Source organism: Budorcas taxicolor, chromosome 11, assembly GCF_023091745.1.
Source record: "Budorcas taxicolor isolate Tak-1 chromosome 11, Takin1.1, whole genome shotgun sequence".
Lineage (NCBI taxonomy): Eukaryota > Metazoa > Chordata > Mammalia > Artiodactyla > Bovidae > Budorcas > Budorcas taxicolor.
The window spans coordinates 29,095,243-29,113,851 of record NC_068920.1 but is presented as its reverse complement, the minus strand read 5'-3'; the positions used below and the strand labels follow the sequence as shown (position 1 = coordinate 29,113,851).

Genomic DNA, 18,609 nt, shown 5'->3' with positions numbered 1-18,609 from the left:
AATCTTAACTCTTTGAGAATGATGCATTTGAAAGGTGTTCCCTCTTTTATGTTTCCCTCATACAACTAAGTAAGTTTTCGTCAGTTTCAAAAACAATTTAGTGATGTGATTTAAAGAAAATATATGTATGTAAAAGAAGAATAGCGAGCTATAGCTAAAGCCTGTGTATTAACACTTCTGTCATTTTGAATGCAGTGATATTGTAAAATAAATAGAAAATTAGAAAAGCTTAACACGGAGGCCTGGAGAAGAAGGGGATTTGTGGAATTTACAGAAAGGACATTATAAAAAGCAACGAGCCAGCCAGGAGTCGAACCTGGAATCTTCTGATCCGTAGTCAGACGCGTTATCCATTGCACCACTGGCCCACCCACGAAAAGAGAAAAGACTTACAGTTTTAGAAAAAGGGAAGTTGTGGCATCACTGTTGCTTTAAATATGAATGTGTGAAATCTTTCCTTTCGGCTTGAGAACCTGAGAAAGCTCAGAACTGAAATAGAAGAAAGTCTTACTGGTTCTTTTTTCTAACTCATAAAATATGCCTCCTTCGTGGTCTATGAGAACTCTGTTTTGATGTGATTTGTAAAAGGTCTGAGAGAGTGTTTAATATTTTAAAAAGTGTCTTGAAATTGAAGGTAAATCAGACTAGATGGAGATTTTATTATGCTATAAAGGAGGAAAAATTAACTCGTAGTCGGCAGGATTCGAACCTGCGCGGGGAGACCCCAATGGATTTCTAGTCCATCGCCTTAACCACTCGGCCACGACTACATATGTACATAGTCATTTTCAATGTTCTCCATGTTACTATGTAACACTTATTTTAAGCAACTTCAGTATTTAGTCATTAAAAAGGGGAAAACAAAAATGATAAGTTCCATTAATAGTTGATAAAATCGAAGAGGAGTCAACCAACTTTATTTCCAGCATGTAGTAAACTGAGAATGGTCTTTTTCTAGAAAGCAAATCGCCATATATTGCAACAGTTAAAAAAAAAACAAAAAACTCTTATTTCTGCTGGAGTAGGAAATTAATGCTCAATAAATAATCTGGCACAGCTGTTCCTTACAGACACTCTATGTCTTCAGACATTTAATGTAGTGCCTGGAATATAGAAAGGGCTCAACAAATGTCAGCAGCTTTTGTAACTGTTATTTTTAAGTTCAAGAATAACGATCTATCAAAAGATTCCCCATGAAGCCCGATCTCCCATCTCTTTGTAAAGCTCAAAATATTTTAAAGCAGTAGGTAGAATATTTTTGAATAAAATAGTAATATGAAAATATTTCTGAGAATCAAATCCACTTCATGGCATGGGACTTTTTTCTCAGAGTATCTAATACTCTACGGATAATGTTTAAAAGTATTTGCAGAGACCACTTTCAAAACAAGACCAGAACCCCAGGATCTTCACTTTTCAGAAACTACACAACCATTACCACAATCTTAACTGTATGTGCATGCATGTGGGTGTGTTAGTGTACAAGGAGAAGATTTCTGTATTTCATCAACTCTATTTCATGAACAGAGGGAGGACAGGGCATGATTGATAAACCACTGCTTATGTGCTGATAGGTTGAAAATTACCTCCTGCCGCTCAGACCTCATGTCTGGGCTCCAGAAAATACAGTTGTCCTAGTTACTTCTTGTTGCATGTCCATGTGCATCTCAAAAGCAACACATCCCCAAATGAAAGCTCCATTCTTTCCTTCTAAACTTGAGTCTTCTCCAACAACCTAGATTTTTGTTTAACAGGAGCACCCAGGTACCAAAACCAAAGACTCAGAACTCCACTTTTATCTGTTCTCTAACTCCCTCTCCAGAGGCCACAGGTTTCCAGGTCTTTGGTTCAACCTTGGAACTGTTTTTCAATCTGGCTTTTCCTCCCAAGTGTCAAATCCATTTTCTAAGATCAGGTTCCAACAGTTTCTCATAGGCTCAACTGCAACAATTTCTTGAAAGTTTTCTGGTCCCTTGTCCCTGAAGAGATTCATTCATTTCTTCATTGTTTCAAAATTTGTATTCTGGGCACAATCACAGGATAAACACTTTGCTAGGTGCTGCGTGTTCAGTGGAGAGCCACAAAAATATGGCTACTGTTCTGAGAAATTTTCAGAGTGAACAATTACAAAAGTGAGTATTCACCATTGAGTTTGATAAGTGAGAGGTCCGCGGTGACTTAGTAGCCCACAGGAAGAATGTAGATCCCAATGATGAATATCTTAGGTGGTTGCCTGGAGAGTCACTCACTAAACACTAAGTTTCATGAAGAAATGTTCCAATTATACCTTATTTCTGGCCAAATGGATATTCTGAATCATGTTTAAACTTAGATCTGAAGGATGTGTGAAAGTGAGCCAAATTGGAGACGGGAGCAGTGTTCTGGACTTAAAACTCGTGGAATATGAGATAAATTAAAAATTGTTGTCTGGCTGGAATGTTGCTTTTTTGGATGGGGAGAAGGAGGGAGAGCAGTGAGAGAGAACACATTGGAGATGTAGTTTCAATTCAGTTCAGCTCAGTTCAGTTGCTCAGTCGTGTCCGACTCTCTGCGACCCCATGAATCGCAGCACGCCAGGCCTCCCTGTCCATCACCATCTCCCGGAGTTCACTCAGACTCACGTCCATCGAGTCCGTGATGCCATCCAGCCATCTCATCCTCTGTCGTCCCCTTCTCCTCCTGCCCCCAATCTCTCCCAGCATCAGAGTCTTTGTCAAGGGGGGCTGGATTCCAGAGGCAAGAAAGAATCTGCTCTACCTCGCACAATGCTGGTTTCTTGATGTAGGCCCTCTGTCTTGTATCCTAGGAGCCCTGTGCTCTTCTCCCAGGGCTTTTGTTTAAACAGAACAGCTTCTGTCAGTCCCGCCTACCCCCACCCCCTTTTTTTTCTTTAATTAAACTTTTACTGTAAACAATTTCAAACATTTAAAAAAGTTGAAAGAACAGGAATTATCTATATACCCACCACCCAGATTCAATAATCGTTACCAGATTCCTGAGCCCAACTCCCAAAATTCTAATTTTGTAGTTCAAGTATAGCGCTGAGAGGGAACCAGGAAAAGCTGGGAAAGTTTGCATTTCTAGGAAGCTCCTCGATGTTGGCATTGGTTCGAGGACCAAATTTTGAGAAGAGCAGACCGGGATAGATGATAGATACTGTGGATAGAGGAATAGACATTGGAAGAGTAAAAAGAAACATAAACCAAAGGAAAGGGTGTTAAGCAGAAATGCATGGAGGATAAAACTATTCAGGAGAAAAGGAGATTTCTGATTACGGACTTTAACCAAGAAAATTGGATTTTTAAGAACGATCGTTATGAAAGTTTACAGTTTCTGAGTAGTAATAATTTAAGTGCCATAGCAACCACGAAGGGATTCGAACCCTCAATCTTCTGATCCGAAGTCAGACGCCTTATCCATTAGGCCACGTGGTCCGGCCATGCCTGCAGCGCTGTGTTTGGATAATTCATTGAAGGAAAACAATCTCAACTATCCTTGTAGCATGTTATTATAGTTTTCTTGCATCGGCAGACAGATTCTTTACAGCTGAGCCACCAACTGCTGCTGCTGCTGCTGCTAAGTCGCTTCAGTCCTGTCCGACTCTGTGCGACCCCATAGACGGCAGCCCACCAGGCTCCTCCGTCCCTGGGATTCTCTAGGCAAGAACACTGGAGTGGGTTGCCATTTCCTTCTCCAATGCAGGAAAGTGAAAAGTGAAAGTGAAAAGTGAAAGTGAAGTCGCTCAGTCGTGACTTTTAGCGACCCCACGGGAAGCCCATAATTGTAAGATAGTGAGAGTATTATTGCAAACAAGGACATTTCCAGCTCCTCAAAAATCCTACCATCTAGTTGGGGAAATAGGTTGAACCTGAGGGTTAAAAATACTCTAAAGTTAAAACAAGGAGATGATGCTAATAATAGAGTGCTTTATCTTTTGATGTGAATCTGGGAGAAAGGCCACAGTAGGGAAGGAATGCTTGAGCTGAGAGCTGAAGGAGAGGAATAGAGCTGGATTGCTTATTTACTCAGGGGACCACCGCTGCCTTGCGGGGGGCTTTCAGGTAAAGATTGTGGATGAAAGACAAGAATTTGCTTGTGTGCACTCTAGAAATCCCACTCAAAACAGCCCCCAAACCTAAATTCAACTAGGATCAAAATTTCGGGAGGGGAGGCAATAGTAAGAAACTCGGCATCTGGAAAGCGGATTGAAGTGTGATACTTTGTTGACTTGTCAGACCCCAGAAAGCTGAATTCTAAACACATTGTATAGGAAAAGTGAAGAGGCGATCGGATACACACCACAGAACCTCCATCGTCACGCCCCTTGCCAGGCTCAGGAATTGTCAGTAGTAGCTTCACCGGCCGGAGAAGGCAATGGCACCCCACTCCAGTACTCTTGCCTGGAAAATCCCATGGACGGAGGAGCCTGGTGGGCTGCAGTCCACGGGGTCACTGAGTCGGACACGACTGAGTGACTTCACTTTGACTTTTCACTTTCATGCACTGGAGAAGAAAATGGCACCCCACTCCAGCATTCTTGCCTGGAGAATCCCAGGGACGGCGGAGCCTGGTGGGCTGCCGTCTATGGGGTCGCGCGGAGTCGGACACGACTGAAGCGACTTAGCAGCAGCAGCAGCAGCTTCACCTGGAAACTGGCTATTAGGAGCTGAATTGTGTCCTCCTGTCTGCTTCCCCTACTCCCACCCGCGCCTCATATGTCGAAGCTCTAACACCTCAATACCTCAGATATGACTTTGTTTGGAGACAGGGCTTTTTAAAAAAGTAACTAAAGTAAAAAAGGTCATATGGGTAAGCCCTGATACAATGACTGGTGTCCTTATTTTAAAAATATCAGGACACAAACACACAGAGGAAAGACCACGTGAAGACCCAAGGAGAAGAACTGCCATCTATAAACCCATTGACAGGGTTGTTCTTGAACTTCTAGCCTCCAGAACTGTGAGAAGATAAATCGTTGCTTAAGCCATCCAATTAGTGGTACTTTGCTATGGCAACAAACTAATATCACCTTGCCTCTCCACCATCCTGTAAGAAAATGGAAAATTATTATTATTTTGAGTAAGTAAAGTATAGAGTTGCTAGGCTCAGGCAGTGATTCTCAAGCTTTTCCCTTCATCACGATCAGGGGGAGGTTTTGTTAAAACAAAGGCTGCTGGGGTCCGCCTCCAGACCTGATTTTGTAGGCCTGGGGTGTGGCCAAGGACTTGTTTCGCTAACAGGTTCACAGCTGATGCAAGCGGTCCTAGTCCGGGAACACTTTTTAAGAATCACTGGCTAGAAGAGGCTCTACACAGAACCGGTAGAAAATGCTAAGAACTCAGTAGATATTAGCAATGTGCTTTTCGTTGTGAACTGAATGGCAAGTGTACAGTATAGAGAGCAGAAGGCTCTCGGAATTCCAGTGAGAAGTGAGGGTGTCAGGAGGACAAGCCATCTATGCTACACTTTTGAGGATAAAGCAGCTTTTTTACCAGGTTGAATAATGGGACCAGGTGAGCGCTGAGGTAGGAGAGGTGTGTGGGACAGGGTGGCTGGTGCAGGGTCAAGGACTGGACACCGTAGGGCAGGGAAGGCTGGGAATCTTTTTGAGAAGAAAGACCCTGATGCTGGGAAAGATTGAAGGCAGGAGGAAAAGGGGACGACAGAGGATGAGATGGTTGGAGGGCATCACCGACTTAATGGACATGAGTTTGAGTAAATTCTGGGAGTTGGTGATGGACGGGGAGGCCTGGCGTACTGCAGTCCATGGGGTCGCAAAGAGTCGGACATGACTGAGCGAAGGTACTGAACTGAACTGAGGTCTAGTGAATTTATAGGAAAAATGGTTGTTCGAAAATAGTGGCAGTTCTTAATCCTGTTTCATTGTGGATCTAAGCTGAGTACGTACACAGTTATTCTCAAGACAGGAAAGTTTCGAGACGTGGACAGATAGAAAGTGAGAAACCAATGAGTTTCCCCTATGCGGAGCACTGGGGCTTTTGAGTTAATATTTAATCTTCCTTATCTTTCTCTACCAAGCATAAGTGAAACTATGAATAGTGGGGAGAAAAATAATCAAGTTTACCAATAAAAAGATAAATTTTTAGGACCTGGGGGCGAGGAGAAGGCATTATTTAAATCCTAATTTAGAATAGAGTCCACCTTTCACTCGTGACCTCGTGGCGCAACGGTAGCGCGTCTGACTCCAGATCAGAAGGTTGCGTGTTCAAATCACGTCGGGGTCAACTTTTGGGGAAAGGGAGCTTTCTTTCACAAAGTTGCCGGCCAGTTTGTGTTTGACTCACGTAATCTCTTGAAGAGGAACCTCTTCTCAGAAGTTATTGAAGATCATCTGGCAAATAGAAGTAAAGAGAATGTAGATCAACTTAAAGCATCAAGCTTATGATTTTTATTTTGTTTTTCAGGAATACGAAGAGTAAGTAAATGCATGGAAATGATGAAGGAGGTGGAGGAGATGGAGAGAGGGGTTAGGGGAAAGAAGATGGCAGAGGAAGAAGAGGGGGAGGAAGAGGGGAAGAGGTATATACTCCAGCCCCAAGTAAGTAGATGTCTGTAACTCTTGTCGACATCCTGTTTGCTACCTTGTAAGAGGACTGAAGTGACTTAGCAGCAGCAGCAAGAGATTAAACAGCCTCCTGATGAAAGTGAAAGAGGAGAGTGAAAAAGTTGGCTTAAATCTCAACATTCAGAAAACTAAGATCATGGCATCTGGTCCTATCATTTCATGGGAAATAGATGGGGAAACAGTGGAAACAGTGTCAGACTTTATTTTTGGGGGCTCCAAAATCACTGCAGATGGTGATTGCAGCCATGAAATTAAAAGACGCTTACTCCTTGGAAGGAAAGTTATGACCAACCTCAGTTCAGTCAGTTCAGTTCAGTCACTCAGTCGTGTCCGACTCTCTGCGACCCCATGAAACGCAGCCCGCTAGGCCTCACTGTCCATCACGAACTCCCGGAGTTCACCCAAACTGATGTCCATCGAGTCGGTGATGCCATCCAGCCATCTCGTCCTCTGTCGTCCCCTTCTCCTCCTGCCCCCTATCCCTCCCAGCATCAAAGTCTTTTCTAATGAGTCAACTCTTCACATGAGGTGGCGAAAGTATTGGAGTTTCAGCTTTAGCATCATTCCTTCCAAAAAACACCCAGGGCTGATCTCCTTTAGAATGGACTGGTTGGCTCTCCTTGCAGTCCAACGGACTCTCAGGAGTCTTCTCCAACACCACAGTTCAAAAGCATCAGTTCTTCGGTGCTCAGCTTTCTTCACAGTCCAATTCTCACATCCATACATGACCACTGGAAAAACCATAGCCTTGACTAGACAGACCTTTGTTGGCAAAGTAATGTCTCTGCTTTTTAATATGCTATCTAGGTTGGTCTAGTCAAGGCTATGGTTTTTCCAGTGGTCATGTATGGATGTGAGAGTTGGACTATGAAGACAGCTGAGCACCGAAGAATTGATGCTTCTGAACTGTGGTGTTGCAGAAGACTCTTGCGAGTCCCTTGGACTGCAAGGAGATCCAACCAGTCCATTCTAAAGGAGATCAGCCCTGAGTATTCTTTGGAAGGAATGATGCTAAAGCTGAAATTCCAATACTTTGGCCACCTCGTGTGAAGAGTTGACTCATTGGAAAAGACTCATGCTGGGAGAGATTGGGGGCAGGAGGAGAAGGGGACGACAGAGGATGAGATGGCTGGATGGCATCACCGACTCGATGGACATGAGTTTGGGTGAACTTCGGGAGTTGGTGATGGATAGGGAGGCCTGGTGGGCTGCGATTCATGGGGTTGCAGAGAGTTGGACAGGACTGAGCGACTGAACTGAACTGAACTGAAGAGACTCCAACGTGGGTAAGCCACTCCTGCATTCCAGATCCACAGAAAATATGAGATAGTAAATGTTTATTGTTTTAAGCCACTAAGTTTTAGGGTAATTTGTTACACAGCAGCAGACAATGAGTATGTTTTATCTCAAAATCATCTCCTGTGTCTATCAATACTAATATATATTACGATCCTTATCAAATCCTTACTCACCAAAAATCCGGATTTTGAAAATCTCACTAAATAGCTCAATTTTACCTTCTCACTCTGAGTCACTATAGAGATTCCTGACATAATGTTCTCTCTAGTCCAATAACCTCAGCTTTGTTTTTCAATGAGGTTATTGATGACGTTCTGAGGAGGTAGCAAGGGGTTCCCTTGTAGCTAAGTTGGTAAAGAACCTGTCTCCAATGCAGGAGACCTGGGTTTGATCCCTGAGTCGTGAAGATTCTCTGGAGAAGGAAACAGGCAACCCACTCCAATATTCCTGCCTGGAGAATCCCATGGACAGAGTATACCCCATACAGTTCATGGGGTCCCAAGAGTTGGATATGACTTAGCATCTAAACCAAATGAAATCTGAGGAAAGAGTGCACATTGTAAAGATTACTTTTATAACAAAGAACATACTTTTAAATATTTGTTCTAAAATAACCTACAGTATGTAATCAATTCAGTACAACTAATGTGAGCACCAACTATGTGCATTACACCAAAGATTTCTGTTTATAATAGAAGATACAAATTCTAACTCCCAGTGGTTCATTAAAAAGTTCCATGAAATAAAAATCAGTGGCTAATACTTATCTGATAGCTTTATACTATTTTTAAGGGTTCAATAGGCATCATTTTATTTTATTTTTACAACCCCTAGAGGAATGTAAGTTGAATGACTTACATTCAACTCTGCTAGGCTCTATTTACATATGAATAAACAAATTAGGAAACTTGGCTGAATTTATTTATATCTCTCATACTGTCCAGTTATATATTATTCTGTTGCTAGGATTTGGAAGAACCTAATTTATGGCCTGGATTCTTCCTTTAAGATCAACATTAGTAACCTCTTAATTTACTAAAAGGCTTTTTGCCATTCTTCCCCTTCAAAGTATGCTAATCATAGCCACCTATTAAATATTGCAATTTCTCTATTCTGAAGAAGAAGTGGAGATTTCTAGAGTGGAAGAAATTCCTGGGTTTTCGCATGCTTTAATAATCCAGGCTGTCAGATTCTGCTACTTCCCTAAAGTGCACACTCAAGAGTCATTTCAGTAGAGATTATTTTCATTGATTATCAGTGGTTTTCTGTGTGTTGTTTTTTTCCTCCAAACCAGCTGAAAAGTCCTGAAACACAGGATTTGTTTCTAGGCCCCATTTGTCTTTTGCTTCCAAAGTGCCACAGTGACCTCGGCAAGCTGTCTCCAGGAGCAAGTAAGGAGAAGGAAGTGGGAGAATTATTTTTTCCTTTATTATTTTCATTTTTATCCTGCTTCCTTTGACAATATCCTCCCTGCCAAACTTGGGTCTCCATAAACAGAATGACAATAGAAGGTCTTTTTTCCAAAATGAAGCAACTTGGTGCTTCAAACTTGAATTGAGCACGTTGGCCTAGTACGTAAATGAACTGGCTTTCAGCCTTAATGAGAAACTTTCAGAAAGTGTTTTCTTTAAAGATATAAATCGAGGAAGGGATGGAGAAAGACATTTTTATATGTCGGGGGTTTATAGGTATTTGTCATTTTCAAAAGACTCCAAGTCACATATCAGCAGTGTCAGTTTCCTTCTAGTTCACAGCTTTTCCCAGAATATTTAGATGTAATCTGTTATTTGATGGGATTTAGGAACATTCTGGGGAAAGAAAATACACATCCTCATTATTTTTCCCAGAATTTAGGAATAAGATAATTATATGAACAGAAATAAAGAGCAAAGAGCTCGTCGAGGCATTGGTGGTTCAGTGGTAGAATTCTCGCCTGCCACGCGGGAGGCCCGGGTTCGATTCCCGGCCAATGCATCAAGTTTATTTTTCCCGAAAAGCCACAAACAAAAGGTATTTTTAAGGTAAGTGCACTTCTGGTAATTTACTGGTAATTTACAATTTCACCTTTGTAAATTTACAATTTCAATTTTATAAATTATACCTATTGGCATGCATTTGGTTTTCCAACAACCAAGCAAACCTCAGTTGATAGCAGTCTTTAGAAGGTGATTTCTGAGTAGGTGGTATTTGGAGGCGGAATGTGGCCACGTACAGACACATATGCAGTATTCCTACTCTTCGAAGCAGCTTTAGAAAGATATTCATAATATCTTAGATCTAAGAAAGTGCCAAAATTTATCCCCTTGAAAATGAATTAAAAAACGGAATACTCGTGTTAGCAGAGTGGCGCAGCGGAAGCGTGCTGGGCCCATAACCCAGAGGTCGATGGATCGAAACCATCCTCTGCTATTTGCGGTGTCTTTTTTGTTGATTGAAACCTGATCTTAGAAGGGATTGAATGCTTTTACAACAGACTATCACATCTAGCTTGTGGACTAGCTCTGGATGTGTAAGAATCGCTAAAGTTGCTTGTTAGGAATACCTCTTTCCCATTTTTAACGGAGGTAAAGCTTATTCTTTATGTCTGGTAAATCTGTTGGAATTTAATCTCTCAGATTTGGGGGCCACTACACCTCGTAGGGGTTGGAATGTGACCTTCGTAAAATCTCTGCTATCTTGTACGTCAGACAAAGGTTACATTTTGTGATAAAGTCTGTAACCAACATTTCAATCTTCAAATTGTTGATATTTTTATCATGATGACAGGCATTCCAGAACAGCTGTTAAAATGAAAGGACGTTTGTAACAGGCAAGATATTCCTCATGGGAATATATCTAGACAATCTAATCAGTTATGTAGTCGTGGCCGAGTGGTTAAGGCGATGGACTTGAAATCCATTGGGGTCTCCCCGCGCAGGTTCGAATCCTGCCGGCTACGTAGCGTTTCTTTGTTTTTTACCCCCTCCTCTCCAGGTCCAAGTACCAACTGTGGAAACTTAACACGAAATATACTGTTTCCCTGATTATTATTATCCTTCTCCATAAAATTGGATGGAGGAAATTTTAGTCCCCTAGTATAACTGTCTGTAGAGAAAATCTTTGAAATTTACTTTGGTAAACGCTAGGGATTTCTGAGACCATTATAAAAATTTTTGTTGTTGTTGTTGTTTAAGCTTAGGCATTAATTCATTTTGAATTACTATCTTCCGAACTTAAATTCCGTTCAGGTCTGACTTTCGATCCTCGCTTGCCTCGTTTTCCCCTTAACGAACTTCCAAGAATTTGGCTATATCAAGGCATCACTATTCTACTCGTGAATATTTTGACGTTTCAGAACCAGTATTTCAAACAGAAATTTCCAACATTTCCTTCTGGAGTCCTCTTATTATTCCATTTAGGAGGCCAGATTGTAGGGAGGAAGTACCAGTTGAAGAATATTCAAAACTGTTTTCAGATTTTGGCTAAATTTTATTAAAAAACAAACAAACAAACAAACATACCAAAAACTGTTTCGCTTGCTAAAACTCTAAGACATATGCACACGGTATATGCTGCAGAAATAAGAATGAATATAACAAAAGTTCAACTTGTATTAAACCTGCAATCGATCCATTTGGAAATGCTGAGAAGCAAAAAGAAGTTTGTAAAAATACTCCAAAAATTTTCCTTAATCTCAAAATTACCAATAATTTCCTAATTTATCTTGAACGTTTTTCTTCTTTTTCTATATTCACACGTGTCCTAGGGAATGTTTAAGTGTAGACACCATATATAGACATTCATGGCCCAGGTCAGAAATTCATTAAGTGTAGTTTTGATTTTGCAAGGAAGGCAGGTACTCAAACTCTACGTGGACTCTGAGGATAACTGGAAGCAAAGTGAGCTCTACGCTTTTCACATTGTGGAGCACTGATAATGAGGCCTTCATTCATACAAGACAGAAATCATCAGAATAAAGTGCATGTGACACACTGCAGCCACGTTCCTAACTGCTTGCCTCCAAGAGCATGTAGTGGCCCCATGGTGTAATGGTTAGCACTCTGGACTTTGAATCCAGCGATCCGAGTTCAAATCTCGGTGGGACCTAACTTTTGGTGCCTTCCCTCCCTGTGTCTTCAATCACTGTGGTACCTCGATGAGGCCAGACACCTAAGCACTTGTGCGGCTAGACACCCCATCCCCTCAGCTAGAAGGCAATGTCCTACCGAACAACTTTCTTTATCCATTCATCTGAGATTTCCCATCTGTTGTTTTCTTCTCCATTTCCTTCTCTGGACCACAGAATCTCCTCAGATTCTCGTAATTTAGATTGCCGTCTGCTTGATTATTCGCGTTTTATACCCCTGACCTCAGTTCTGGGTCCGAGTTCCATCAGTTTTTAATATGAACTGGGTCCTGAGAAATTCGTAGTGCCTGTGAGCCTGGGTGGTTGCATTTCTCTTGGATCCTTTTCTGACTGGGATACAACTGATTCTTTATATATATACATTTAAAATAAAAATTATAATTCACAAAATCCTGAATAGAACCACAGGCTCTTCAATGAATATTCAGAAATCTTTCAGGTGGTACTAGGTTGTAATGGCCCCATGGTGTAATGGTTAGCACTCTGGACTTTGAATCCAGCGATCCGAGTTCAAATCTCGGTGGGACCTTCCTTAGTTTTGGTGGTCAGCCAATTTTCTCTTGGTTTGCCTCAAATTGATAATGTACACATTGGTTTCCGGGCATAACCTTCCCACTCAGGCATCCTTCTCCGGAGAAGCATCCTCCCTTACTTTCTTCTGGGACTCTTATGAAGTGGGTCAGATCTGTAAGTGAACTATGTACTTGAGTGATTACAAGTTCATATATCAGAGGCTGTTATAGGAGTCCCAGAAGACAGGCCCCACTTGTGACCCTTTTCTCCTTCGGAGCTCAGGCAAATGCTCTGTAGGCTGCAAAACTGTGCACACAGACCAGAAAATGTCCAAAATATACAATAAGATTCTAAGCTATCGGTCATCTGAGAGTCTCCACTGTCTCTTTACAGGACAGTGTAGTCTCCACTGTCTCTTAATGTTCCCACTGAATCTGTGCTGAAGCCTTTGAAAGATCAGCTGACCAGGATACAAATCTTCCTGTGAAGGTTACTTATATCAAGGTCCCATGGTGAAGTGGTTAACTCTCTGGTCTCTGAATACAACAATATCAGCTGTCAGTGGGACTCTAAATTCCTTCTGTTGACTTTCTCACCACAGTTTGAGCATGTATCCTCCAATACTCTCAATGACAGCAAAATAAGAGTCCCTACAAATGTGTGCCTCTGGCATTCTAGAAAAAGTTCTGCAAAGTTCTTCCTGCTTATTAAGCCCCAGTCATGGAAGTGCTTAAGAACGTCTGCATTAATTTCCTATTGCTGCTGTAGTAATTGACCACAAATTTAGTTACTTAAAACAACACAAATTTACTTTCTTACAGTTCTGGAGTTCAGAACTGTAAAATCAAGGTTTCTGAACGTCTATGTTTCTTCTGGAGACTTCAATGAAGAATATTTCAAGAGACTTCAAGAATACTTCCTTGCTCTTTTCGATTTTAATGGCCTATTCCATGCACTGCTTCTTGATTCTGCATTCACATTTTCTACTATTGAATCCGATCCTCCTTTGGGTCCACCTGGATAATCCAGGATACTCTTCCATCTTGAAATCCTCAATTTAATCATATCTGCAAAATCTCTTTTTACCATGTAAGGTAACGTATTCTTAGATATTATGAGTGATATCATACAGTATTTGTCTTTCTTTATATGTCTTATCTCACTTAGCATAACACCCTCCAGGTCCATGTTGTCTTGAATGGCAGAGTTTCCTTCTTTCTTGTGTCTGAATAACATTCCATTACACACACACACACACACACACACACACACACACACACATCGCATTTTCTTTATTCATTTCCTGACAATTTTTCCCCATATCTTGACTACTGTAATCAGTGTTGTAATAAACATAGGAGTGCAGATATATTTTTGATATCCTGTTTTCATTTCTTTTGGATAAATAAAACTGGGATTGTTGGATCATAAAATAGACCTAGTTTTAAGCCTTTTGAGGATCCTTCACACTCTTTTCTTTAGTGCTTGGAGTGTGGTCTTTTATTTTTTCTTCCTTTATCAAAGCAAGAGGGCCATTTATAGGGAGAAGAGGCATTTTCTTCATTAGTTAAATAATAACGTAATTTCACAAATAGAACTCTGTTGTGTAGAGAAATATAATTTTATCGGCAGAGAGCCACGCAGATGACGAGGTGGCCGAGTGGTTAAGGCGATGGACTGCTAATCCATTGTGCTCTGCACGCGTGGGTTCGAATCCCATCCTCGTCGTCCTGTCCCCTCCCGCTGTAGTGTGGGAGTGAGGTTTTAGTGCCTTGTGAACCAGGTATAGATTGATGTTCCGTTACAGACGAACTGTGTAACTTTCACCACCAATAACGCATGTTTTTAACCCCTTTTATAGAGAGATTAGGAAATCCGTCGCGTGGATGAGAGAGTTAAGAAACTGCTGCCTCTGCTCAGGCTCAGGTGTGCTCACTGATTCTACTGCTTCTCCACCGGAGTCAAAAACCGATTCCGGGCCTTCGGAGTTCCGTTGTCTGTTAACACCCTGCCCAACCCGCTGGCCACCTCCTTCCTGCCTGCGTTCCAAACAGTGAAGCAAATTACACACTACCAGGGAGTTTTCTCAAAATGTCCTCGTTTCCGCCACACCTTCACACAGCTGAATCAGTAAAGCCGAGGGTGACGTCTCTGTGGTTGCAGGCACCACAGGTGACTGATGGGTTGAGAACCACGGGCCATTCTCTTCATTCACTGCTCGCAACCGCTCTCCAGCCATGGTTCCTCGTCTCTGCAGTTTTTGTATATATATTTGCCATTTAAATCCCAGGCAGCACGTTACCAGGTCCAAGGCACTCTCTCCTTACACCTCCTCACTCCCTACCCGCCCCGCGGTGGCCCCCAGTCTCTTCCTCAGACTCTAACTTTACCTGACCCCTGGTCCCTGCTTTCAGGAGCAGAAACTGTTCACATGCTCTGCTTTTGCTCATGCAGTCACTTCTGCCTGTAGTCTCTACTCCTTGGTGGCAAAATCTTTTTGCAAGAGGCACATCAAATGTACCTTTTCCGTGAATTCTCAAATGAAATGATCATTCTCCTTTTTGTAATTTGTATGAATGAATTTAGTCAAAGATCTTTTCCAGGAGTTTCAGGCTCTGTTTCCTTCCTTCTTTGATCATCTTCTGCCACTTATATGTTAATTTTAGCACATAATCCCACAAAATCTCATCTGTTCCCCTCTTTTCTTTTACCTTACAGGAAAACTATAGCAAAGGGCTGAGTACATGGTGTGGAATAACAAAATTTGAAGGGACCATAAAGATGATCTTTTGGAAAGTCCTCCCTCTCATCACCTGTCTCTGTTTTATGGATGAGAAAACCAAGGTAGAGACCAGACAAATTGCTTGCTAAAAAAAAAAAAAAATCATATAACCAACTTTTCCTTACTAAGGTTCATGGGAACCAAGCAAGAGGTTAAGGTGATAAGGTCTTTCTAATGTGTTCAAATACAGTGACTGGGATTATGAGTTTTGAAACTTGGAAAATCCTTCCAAGGTCATAGGTCAGCAGATCTTCCAAAGGCTCATGAGGATTGAGACCTATGAAGTACAAATTTTGCAGTAAAATCTGATTTTGAATTTTATAAGACATGGCTTATGTGGTACATGTGGTTCAAAGATGGCTCACAAACTATAACCCATTTTATTTGGAAAATAAAAACTGAGGAAACAATGATTCAGATTGGAGGCCAAAGTGGAGTCTTGAGGAATTGGTATATGTTTTTTTATATCTTTGAATTTTCTCCAACAAATAATCACAGATATTGGATATCTGAGCAGTCAGTCTTAACCCTCTTGCCTCTCCATCCCCATGTTACCTTGTTTGAGAATAAGGTTGTAGGGGTACCACCCTTTTAGATCCTTGTCTCCTCAACTTTGCACACTGTAAACATTCAACAGATAATCATGAAATAACAGGATACTGTATATGTGTATATGTATACGTGTGTGTGCATGATATTGACATGGGAGGAAAAAAAACTGTCCAGGCAGAATATATCTAGGGTATTTGTCACTTCTTTTAATACACATTAAAGGATTATTTGGGGCTTCTCAGTGGGTAAGAAACCCCCGCTACCCCGGTGCAATGTAACAGAGGGAGACACAGGCTGCCTCCCTGGGTTGGGAAGATGGCAACCCATAGTATTTTTGCCTGAAGAATCCCAGGGACAGAGGAACCTGGTGGGCTACAGTCCATAGGGCTGAAAAGAGTCCCACGCAAAAGATAATTTTAAATTGCTAATCTCTTCTATTGTTTCTAAAAAACAGAGAAAGAGGAATATGTTTAATAGAAAAGAGCTAAGCCTCCATATGATTTGAATCTGGGAGCATCATATGTTTCACTAAGAACTCGACATTGGAAATTAAGTTTTCTTCATCCTAACTTATTATTAAATTCAGTTATTTAGGTACAGAAATAAGTTTTTGTATATTTTTTGTGGTTATCTTCTCTGCCTTCCTGTTTGCATACACTTTGCTAACAGTCCAGCTCTTTTAATGACCTTAATATTTTGTTCTGTAATTTCTGTTTGAATAAAACCTGTTCTCATCCTTTTGACAGCAATAAAACCAAAGGAAAAAAAAGTTCAGATGGAAAAGACAGGAGAAGAGTGGAAACCAGTGACAGATTCCAGCAGCCGGAACTCAGGACTAACAGAGAAGAGGTTGTAGCTTTGGAGTGAAAAGTCAAAACTAACCACGAAGGGATTCGAACCCTCAATCTTCTGATCCGAAGTCAGACGCCTTATCCGTTAGGCCACGTGGTCTCCAAGGACAACAGGTCTCCTGAGACACTTAGTAAATTTTCTGTCTCCTCCTGAATCGTGAAAGCTACTTAATGTCAGAAAGGCAACTGTCCCCGAGCCACCCGCGCCCAATCTTTAGAAAAATGGAAATTCGAGATTACAGGGGTTATTTGGGGCCAAGGAGTACCGCCTTGTGAAAGAGAAGAACTGACAATTATTTCGGTCTCGGGTACTCCATAGAGGGAGTATATGGCACATCAAGGATGCCAAAACGTTGCGTATGCACAGCCTTGTTGGAGACTCTATCTTATCTTTGAGAAAATTATTGGCCTGGAAATTCAGCCAAAATGATTTTTGAGCATGATTGGTGTCTTTCTTTTCATGACTTTTCCACTCAAGTAAGAAAGAACGTCCATGTCATCCTTGAAGATGGAGGACAAGGAAGGCTTCTCTAGTATTTGCTTGTGTATATCTTTTCCTTTTTGTGTCTACACTTTTTTTCTTTGCTGTAATAAATCTTAACCTTGGATATATCTTGATTCATGTGAATCCTTCCAGCGAATCACCAACTACTGGGTGGTCATAGGACTACTGGAAACATCATTTTCCCTTTCCCCCATTGCACTTAGTGTACAATCTTTTAAAGAAATATCTGTACTGTACACACGTGTACTGTACATATTTACATATTGTTTTAAAAGCATGTCTACGCTGTAGGCCACTTAATGAGTTTTCTTAGTTCCTAGCACAGTATGTAACATAAATATCTGAATAGGAATCCTTTCTGAGAGAGGAAAAAATATATAAAACAGTACACACATATATTTAAAAAATAAGCATAGAGAATAGTTCTGTTAGAGGTTGAAAAGGAAGGTAGAGGGTAAAGACATTTACAATAGCGGCGGAAGTGGTCTTCTGAGGTCAGCGTACAATTAAGGTCACCAAACTCTGCACTCTTGTCTCAAACAGTTACTTATTTACTCCAAAGATTAAAACTCTAGTAGTTGCAAAGAATCTGCGCAGTGATGGCCCAGGAGATTTTTAGTTTGTCACTTTAACTACAAGGTCTCAATTTCTTACAAACAGTGCTTTCTGGATTATGAATAGAAGGAAGCATAACAAGATCTGGGCTTCCACTCCTCCTCTCTTAATTCAGCACTTTTATAGCATCACAAGACAATGAACGCTGTCATGAAAACTGGAGACAATAATAACACGGTTACTTTGGTAAACAGAAGAAATCAAGGAAACGGTTTTCACACTTATTTTCAGGGTATTTTCTAGCAGTTCAGAAAAAGCTGAAACTAGCAGAGGATGGTTTCGATCCATCGACCTCTGGGTTATGGGCCCAGCACGCTTCCGCTGCGCCACTCTGCTTTACAACCCATGCTTCTTACTAATAATACCCTTAACTGTACTAGGAAGCACGCCTCTAACTCTAGAAAACTGTAAGGGCGGCGGCGGGGAGGGGTATTTCTTTCTATACTTTGGCTACAAGATGGGAACAGTTTGGATTAATGTCGCTACCAGAATCAGAAAACAAGGAGTAGAAAAGTAAACATTAATACGGAGTTAAGTTGCTGAGCGCAGGAGGAACGGTTAGATAATTAAATCAGAATCACAAGTTTTAATAATCAGAGAAGAAAACGAAAATAAGACGTGAAAGGAACTTTGGTTCGCGCGGCTGCAGAGATTTCTACCGGAGAATCGCTAACCAACCATATGTATTTGCCTTTGGGGAAAAAATCTTTTGGTTAGATTTCCCTTGGCTTGGTGAAAGAAAAGGCGATGTCTTGAAGCTTTTAAATTCCTCTGGAGGGG

General features: G+C 41.3%; 12 non-coding genes across 12 annotated transcripts; 7 read left to right on the top strand and 5 right to left on the bottom strand.

Moving 5' to 3' along the window:
* Positions 1-295: 295 nt before the first annotated feature.
* On the bottom strand, positions 296-368 carry TRNAR-ACG (transfer RNA arginine (anticodon ACG)). The gene has a single exon. It is a non-coding gene; the product is annotated as a tRNA-Arg (tRNA).
* A 320-nt stretch (positions 369-688) lies between these two features.
* On the bottom strand, positions 689-770 carry TRNAS-AGA (transfer RNA serine (anticodon AGA)). Its single transcript has one exon. It is a non-coding gene; the product is annotated as a tRNA-Ser (tRNA).
* Positions 771-3,361: 2,591 nt separating this feature from the next.
* TRNAR-UCG (transfer RNA arginine (anticodon UCG)) lies at positions 3,362-3,434 on the bottom strand. The gene has a single exon. It is a non-coding gene; the product is annotated as a tRNA-Arg (tRNA).
* A 2,739-nt stretch (positions 3,435-6,173) lies between these two features.
* On the top strand, positions 6,174-6,245 carry TRNAW-CCA (transfer RNA tryptophan (anticodon CCA)). The gene has a single exon. It is a non-coding gene; the product is annotated as a tRNA-Trp (tRNA).
* A 3,543-nt stretch (positions 6,246-9,788) lies between these two features.
* Positions 9,789-9,859, top strand: TRNAG-GCC (transfer RNA glycine (anticodon GCC)). The gene has a single exon. It is a non-coding gene; the product is annotated as a tRNA-Gly (tRNA).
* A 363-nt stretch (positions 9,860-10,222) lies between these two features.
* Positions 10,223-10,294, top strand: TRNAM-CAU (transfer RNA methionine (anticodon CAU)). The gene has a single exon. It is a non-coding gene; the product is annotated as a tRNA-Met (tRNA).
* Positions 10,295-10,741: 447 nt separating this feature from the next.
* TRNAS-UGA (transfer RNA serine (anticodon UGA)) lies at positions 10,742-10,823 on the top strand. The gene has a single exon. It is a non-coding gene; the product is annotated as a tRNA-Ser (tRNA).
* Positions 10,824-11,899: 1,076 nt separating this feature from the next.
* TRNAQ-UUG (transfer RNA glutamine (anticodon UUG)) lies at positions 11,900-11,971 on the top strand. Its single transcript has one exon. It is a non-coding gene; the product is annotated as a tRNA-Gln (tRNA).
* A 497-nt stretch (positions 11,972-12,468) lies between these two features.
* Positions 12,469-12,540, top strand: TRNAQ-UUG (transfer RNA glutamine (anticodon UUG)). Its single transcript has one exon. It is a non-coding gene; the product is annotated as a tRNA-Gln (tRNA).
* Positions 12,541-14,170: 1,630 nt separating this feature from the next.
* TRNAS-GCU (transfer RNA serine (anticodon GCU)) lies at positions 14,171-14,252 on the top strand. Its single transcript has one exon. It is a non-coding gene; the product is annotated as a tRNA-Ser (tRNA).
* A 2,484-nt stretch (positions 14,253-16,736) lies between these two features.
* On the bottom strand, positions 16,737-16,809 carry TRNAR-UCG (transfer RNA arginine (anticodon UCG)). Its single transcript has one exon. It is a non-coding gene; the product is annotated as a tRNA-Arg (tRNA).
* Positions 16,810-18,093: 1,284 nt separating this feature from the next.
* On the bottom strand, positions 18,094-18,165 carry TRNAM-CAU (transfer RNA methionine (anticodon CAU)). The gene has a single exon. It is a non-coding gene; the product is annotated as a tRNA-Met (tRNA).
* Positions 18,166-18,609: the final 444 nt, after the last annotated feature.